At 37.6% G+C, this 7,087-nt stretch overlaps 1 long non-coding RNA gene across 1 annotated transcript in view; it reads left to right on the top strand.

The window, feature by feature from the left end:
• The first annotated feature begins 2,363 nt into the window (after positions 1–2,363).
• Positions 2,364–7,087, top strand: part of LOC138685112 (uncharacterized) — a 176,541-nt gene continuing 171,817 nt past the window's right edge. Inside the window, exons 1-3 of the long non-coding RNA XR_011324340.1 lie at positions 2,364–2,503; positions 3,519–3,600; positions 4,562–4,730. This is a non-coding gene — a long non-coding RNA (uncharacterized lncRNA). The remainder of the gene's footprint in view (positions 2,504–3,518; positions 3,601–4,561; positions 4,731–7,087) is intronic.

Raw genomic sequence — 7,087 nt, 5'->3', positions numbered from 1 at the left:
ATGAAAAGGCAGATGCTAACAGTGAGCAATTTAATAAGAAATACGGATAGAGAGGCAGACTCACGCACAGTATAATTCAATTTAGGTCAACATTTGAGGAAACATATGAAGAATGAATTTGGTTCATGCTGTATAATCTTGGTTTTGATTCTCTCAGTCATCTTTTGTCTTCCAGGTGCTTTCCATCATAGCTAGAGATGGAAAACAATGTTTACTGTTGGTTCATGCTGTACTTGAAACAAGTAACACATGTGAGGGGAAGTAGAGCGAATGTTTTACAAGTCAAATTTAAATAAAAATATTTTAACTAATAGGTTCCTCGGATAGTTTTCCAGAACTGTTTTTAAAATGTCCACTGAGAAGGCAGACAAAGGTATTTTAAGAATGAGTGGTGGACTAAGAGACTTTATATTCGTGGCATTTCTTTAGACCTTTCTTCCAAGCAAGGAAATCTGTAGATAGATCAAACCTAGTTAGAATGGGGAGAAAACAGAAAAAGACAATATAGGGGGTAACCTCACTCAAAAAATCAAGAAAGGGAGAAAGAGTGAAAGATGTCTAGGTTTTGCTTGCATTTGGATTAAGGAGTAGCCTAATGCATGAGTTGCCCCATGTACTCAGCTTTTTCTTTTACATATGCATTGCAGAGCATAATTGGAAATGTAGCCTTTGCAACTTATGAAATCTTTGGTGCTGTCTAGTGGATATTTTTGGCAGAAATAAGAACATATACAAAATTATCTGTTCTGCCTACTTCATCCTTTTTTTTTTTCTGGAAGGCTGATACTAGCTTTTGAAACACAATCTTAAAAATGTTTGAGATATTTGCCTGATACATGTATGAAATAAAAAAAGAAACAATTTTGCCTTCTTGGGATAAATATACTACGCAGAATTAATTCCCCCATGTGAGACTTTGGCCAGTAATTATACAGTTGCTTTGAGAAGCTTATAATGGCTTCTTAAACCTCTGTGAACACTGAGGAATGTAGTTTTACATTTCATCTGAAAAAGTACAACTCCAGCAGTACATTGTGTGTTAGCACCATGCTGAGACATCGGCTTACCACTAATTTGAAAAAAAGAATACCCCCTTTTCAGGGCCTGACACTGACTCTTCCAGATGGGTTTTTCATGGGGTATTTTCTGCCAAATACTGTTAAGGCATTTGCTAGGTATTAGAAGTTTTTGAGATTTAGGAAGGTTAGAACCCTAGATATTCTGGCTACAGACCAATTTCAGGCTATCTGTTTCTTGGGACCAGAGCTGTTAAAGTAACATCTTGTAATAGGGAAAAAATCTTAATATCAAACTTTACATTTCTTAGTTAAACCTAGGTATAATTCTGTATCTAATTATATGTAGCAGTGTATTTATGTAAATTATTATTTATTATTTGTATGACAGTATACCTAGAAATTCATGTCATAGACTTGGTACTTACTGTGTTCAGATCTTACAGACAGAAAAGCTCCAGCTTGCATGTAGTTTTTTAAAAATTTTTTTTGAACACTGTGGGTGTGAGGTTTACTGTGCATGCCAAAGAAGACAGGATTACCAGGCTAGTGATCAGCTGGCAGTGGGATGCCCTTTTTAGAAGCAAGGCAAGATTCAAAATAGAGAAGTAAGCAGCAGTGATGCTTTTGCAGTGCTTTCCAGAAAAAGCCAACTGCTGGTACTGTGCCTACAGTAAAAATATGTTCCTTACTGTTTCACTTAAGCATGAAAAATAATTTTGCCAACCTAAAAACCAAAACAGAACGCTAGAAGAAGTAGTTGAGAAAAAAGGAACAAGAGCAGTTAATTGCAAGTCTGATCAGACCTGTTCTGCATTGTCCTTTTCTACTTTTTTTGTACCTCTTTTGTCCCATCTCCAGCTGTAAGCAAATAAAATCCTTACTGTAAAGTCCATCTTATATTTAAGCATTAATTTGGAGAGATGCTATGAACTGCCCAGCTTCTCAATGTTATTAATAAAGCATTGCAGGTTTCCAGGGAAACTTCTGCAATCAAGGGCTCTTATAGCCTCCAACCCTCAACAAGTTTTTTTCTTCTGTGCTCAATTTATATGCCTATGTCCTTTCAAATCTGAAGATTTTAGCTAGCCTCAACTAGACTCTTGCTTCAGTGACACGCTCTGATCAAAGTATATAGTACAATTTAACTCAGCAAAATGCGCTGTGTACCATCTCTAATTGGTTGGGCTGTCAGTACAGGATTTTAGCCTGCCGAGAACTTTCAATCTTCTGTGCTTTATGTGCGTTAAATATCTCACCATCTACAAAATGCCTTCTCTCCCCCCTTACTTTGTGCTGCAGGAGAGCTATAGTCCGTAACCTTTGTTTTCGGTTTTATCATAAATTGAAATACACGCACACTTAAATTTTCCTAATAAATAAAGTGCTATGTTGTTCTAAAGCTGCCTTTTCACCTCATTACAGCTCAGCGGAGTGGAGAGTGATGTCATGGTTGACCCAGCACCAGCATGCCCATAAATGATACAGTATGTTCCCCCCTTTACTTCCTGGCTAAAGCACTGGGAAGGAGCTTAATATGAAATTCATGCCGTGATGACAGATTTAAAAGTTGCTACAGACTGTAACAGACAGCAACTGCATTTTGCAGACATACATGACACATACCACTCTCTTGTATTCTTAAGTGATGACATTTTCAGTTTAAAGAGTTATGCTTCTATTGCGTATTATGGCTGTCTGTCTACAAAATTAGGCGGGAGGAGGGAAGGAAAGGACAGGACAGAGAAAACACTGAACTTGATATAGAGCTCTGCTTGGAGAATATGTCGAATATTAATCAGTGGTTAGAGGGGCGGCACACACCAGTTTTCAAGCAGACTGCACTTCTGCTCTGTGCCTTTTGGGGGATTTCGACTGTTTGGAGGTGGACAAAGCAGTTGTACTTATTCTGGTGAAATGGGCCCCTCGCACTTTTAACAAGGAGACTCTAAAAAGCCAAACGGTGCTAAATTGTAAATCTGCAAGCAGGAAACTAACATGCCAAACTTGAGACACCCTTCTTTGGCTGGGCTTTCCAAGCAATTAAATAAATAGCCATCATGTGGTGTCTCCAGGGCAGTAAAACATGCCACTGAGGAGAATTTACAGGAATGGGCCAGGGAGGGTGTTGCCTGATAGAGAGCTCTGATATTCTCCACTTGCACCTATGTCTGTGCTGGAGAAGCTTCTCATGAAAATAAAGCTTGATTGTAAATATGAGCACTGGTTTATAACCTTGGCATCTTCCTTCACCCTCTGCTGGCTGTCCTTTTCTGCATCTACTCCGTATCACACCATACATGACAGGTAAATAGTCACTCAAATTGATATAAAGCAAAGTTATGCAAATATGTAAGAATGGATTACTAGCGTTGCACTAGATCAGAAAACAAAATTACATTGGCCTCTTATCAGAAGGCATTTCATACTGTTACTGCAGTTTATGCCAAAGAGGCAACCTCCTCCACTGGTTGGAAAAGCATATACATTAATTTCCTTCAGGATTCTTAGGTGCCTGACCAGAATTTCAGAAAAGCTGAAGAAAAAGAATACCCTCGAGAATTCCTCCATGTTCTATTCTGAGGTACATGTGTGCAGAAACAAGATTTTATGATTATTTTTTTTAGATGCTGAGCACCCTTAAGTCAGAGTTGAAGGAAATCAGCCCCATGCAGAACTATGTCTCCAGCATGGTAGGAATGCCCAGTCACAAGAGACATGATCAATAAAGTTTATAGTTTATGTACCTCAATATTGAGTTTCCACAGTTTGATTTAAGGAGTTCCCGGTAACATAACCCATGGGGGCTAAATTTTCCCGCTCTGCATGAATGAAATGTTGCCATTTGTTCAGTATTCAGGTTATTTATCATTTGGAGTCCTCCCCATGTTGCTGAAGCCAAATCCTCTCACAGAAAGAGGCAATTCTTAAAAAGGAGTATAAAGCTTTGCTCCAATAAGACATCAGCTTAGTGACGAGCAGAGCTATTTGAATTAAATCAAAACAGAATCAAAACTTGAACACTGTTGAACCCACAAGGTTTTGTCTCTCAGGCAAACTTTTTTGAGTTTCAAAGAAATTGTGGAATTTTTGACCTTATTAAAATCATGAAGTGCTGCGAATTTCATCAAATGATTGACTATATGAGATTTCTAATTTTGGTCTTCAGTTGAGTTTGCTTGCAGAAAGATTGCTAAAGCATGCCTGCATGTAAAGATCCAGTTCTTCAACAGACAACCTGATGTGAGAGTGATATTTCAAGTATATTACCTATTTTTCAATATATATCCTACAATCTGGAATTTATATGTCTGAGTACAACCTGTGTAAACACCTAAATGTTTGACTCTGATTTTGAAGAGATATCACACTATTTTTCCCATCCAGTCTTAGCTGAAATGTTGTAAACAGTTTTGACATAGATAGTAGAGTATGTGGTGTTTTCTGTCTTCTGTTACAGGTGCCAGACCAGTGGGAACATCTTTTTAATTCTTCATTCATTCCAGTTTCCCACATCCATATCAATTTATCTTTGTCTCTTGCAGAGCCTCACTTAGCTGAGTAGCTCTCATTTGTCCCCTGACCTTTGACTGCTACTGGTTATGTTGAGTATAGAATAAGGAGGGGAAGCTGCCATGAGAAAGGTGTCTTTTTTTCTCCATCAATCCCTTGAGGAATTCAGCCTAGTCACTGCAGAAAATGTGAGGATGTTATGTAAGTTTCTAGATTTATTTGCATTCAAAATTATGTTTTTAACAATTACTGTCACTGCAAAGAATATGAAAAACTATTATTAGGAAAAAGTTATTGTCATTGTATTTTCTGGAAGGTCGGGTAAGGGTATATTAGTACAGAAGTCATGCAGATTTCTTCACAGCAGAAAAATGCATTGACAGTGAATGTCAGATTTTTGTAAATTACTGTTTTAAACCAGAAAATATTAAATTGCCATCAGTTTGCTAGTTATTTTACAGCATATGGAGGATGGTTACTAATTTTTCAATATTGAGATATTTTAAAATGAAACATAGCTGACCATGTAAAATGGAAGGAATTAGAGACTGTTTAAAACTAGTGGCCTGTTCTGCAAACCTGGAGCATGGATTAGTAGCATGTGAAAAGGGAAGCCACCAGGGATGAAATATTGACCAAGCTAGCAGGTCCTCATCAAATGAAAGTGTAACAAACTAGAATGTTATTAATCACTACTTCTCATGTGTGCTTTGATTTTTTTTTTTTTTGCCTAAGCAATATCATTAATTGGGAAATGTAATATTGTAAGTATAGTTATGTAAAAATGATTGTGAATTTTTTGCCAATTCAGTATCCTTATTCTGATTATTGCTAAAAAAAAAATAAAAAAATTCATTGTATTTTGCTATTTCCAAAATCTTCCCTGGAGATCTGAAACTGAAACTGTCATGGGAATACTTTGCCAAATCTTTATTTGTGTGAATCATCCCACCAGATCGTGCTGACAAAATGGGCTGACCTAAATAAACACCATTTTACTTTTTATATTTTGAATGAGACCCCTATGCAGGTGGTGACAGTAAATTAGTAAACTTATTATTGGAAGAAAAATCATATTCTTAAATAGAATTTATAGCTGTCAAACCTAGAGCACCAGGACCCAGCCTCTGACCAATTATATGCAATTTCATGAACCTGAATATGATTGTACAAAATGTGATTAGCAAGTTATATGTGTATCATCTGGAATACCAGATTAACTCTGTGTGGTAAAACCTTTATTCTGGGATGTGAACATTGCCCTGCCTTGCAGAGACGAGCATCTGCCTTCCAAAGAATTAACAGTCTGCTTGGACTTTAGCAAACATTGGAGTGGTATAAGCTAGCTCTGGTTGCCACCTGAGTCAGTTAGGAGTTCTCCTGGACATGCAAGGTGAAAGATGGTGGAAACAGACAAGGACCTGACAGCAGGAAGACTTAAACTTCTTTCTGTTTCAGGACAGACAAATCCTTGAGAAAGGGTTGAATTTGAATAGGTTATAAATATGGATTTGAGTAATGAAAGAATATGTATGTTCCAAATTTAGATCCTCTTCTATGAACACAGAGTTGGGAAGAGATGCATAATATGAAAGCCTACATGTATCTGACAGTTTAACAGCTGGAATGTGTAGGATGACAGCTGTAGAGCTAGAACATTCTTGCAGTGACTAGCCCATGGTACTCGAATGGTAACAGGCTGCTGCACCATAAACTGCATGGGCCAGTTTCCACACCACAAGACTGGTGTGGAAGAAGTGTCTTCTAGTGACTTACATCAGACAGGCAAGCTCCCTGGCCTGCTGCAGCGTAATTGGGAAAGGACCTGAAACCTGAGCATCCTCAGGGAATTGTAATAGGAAATGCCCCATAAACACGTGGCAAAACTTTGTTGATATGTGTTTGAGTATGTATGTGCTTCTGGATTTACATATAGATAAATACATGCTGAATGCATTGTATTATATTTTAGGCAGATAGGGTGCAAGTCACATTACAGTGACAGAGAGAAAGGGAGATTGAGCCCAGGTCTGATTAGTGTAGAACTGAAGGTGTATACATAAATCATCCTATTTTCTTTGTTTAAGAGTTACCTGGAAACAAGGCTGGAATTATTTAAACTGGTACACTTCATTGAAATCAGTAGGGTAAATAAGTCCAGAATTCTTGTGCATAAAATATTAGTTGTTCTTTTTAGCTTTCCAATATTAAATGGGTCTCCATAGCACTATTAGTAACTTTAATAACAATTAAGTGTTCAAAAGTCATGACTATTAATTCATTAGAAAAGGAGACAATATGCAATAGTGTTAAGTAGAATAAACACAACTGCATACACTGCATTTGGCTGTGTCTTTGCTTATATGTACATTACAGAGCAGTAGTCCAGTGCATGGCTACTCAGAAAGAAATAGCATGCACAGAAGACAGCGGATATAGTACCATCTGTATCAGCTTAGAGACAGAGATGCTACAGCCTGTGACAAAGCAACATGCAGATCACAGCATGAGGGCTTGCCAGCGGTTCCTTTGCCAGTAGCGGGTAGAGAAAGAAGGAA

This window comes from Haliaeetus albicilla, chromosome 4 (genome assembly GCF_947461875.1).
Source record: "Haliaeetus albicilla chromosome 4, bHalAlb1.1, whole genome shotgun sequence".
Taxonomy (NCBI): Eukaryota; Metazoa; Chordata; class Aves; order Accipitriformes; family Accipitridae; genus Haliaeetus; species Haliaeetus albicilla.
The sequence above is the reverse complement of the archived record's forward strand: the minus strand, read 5'-3'. Positions and strand labels throughout refer to the sequence as shown.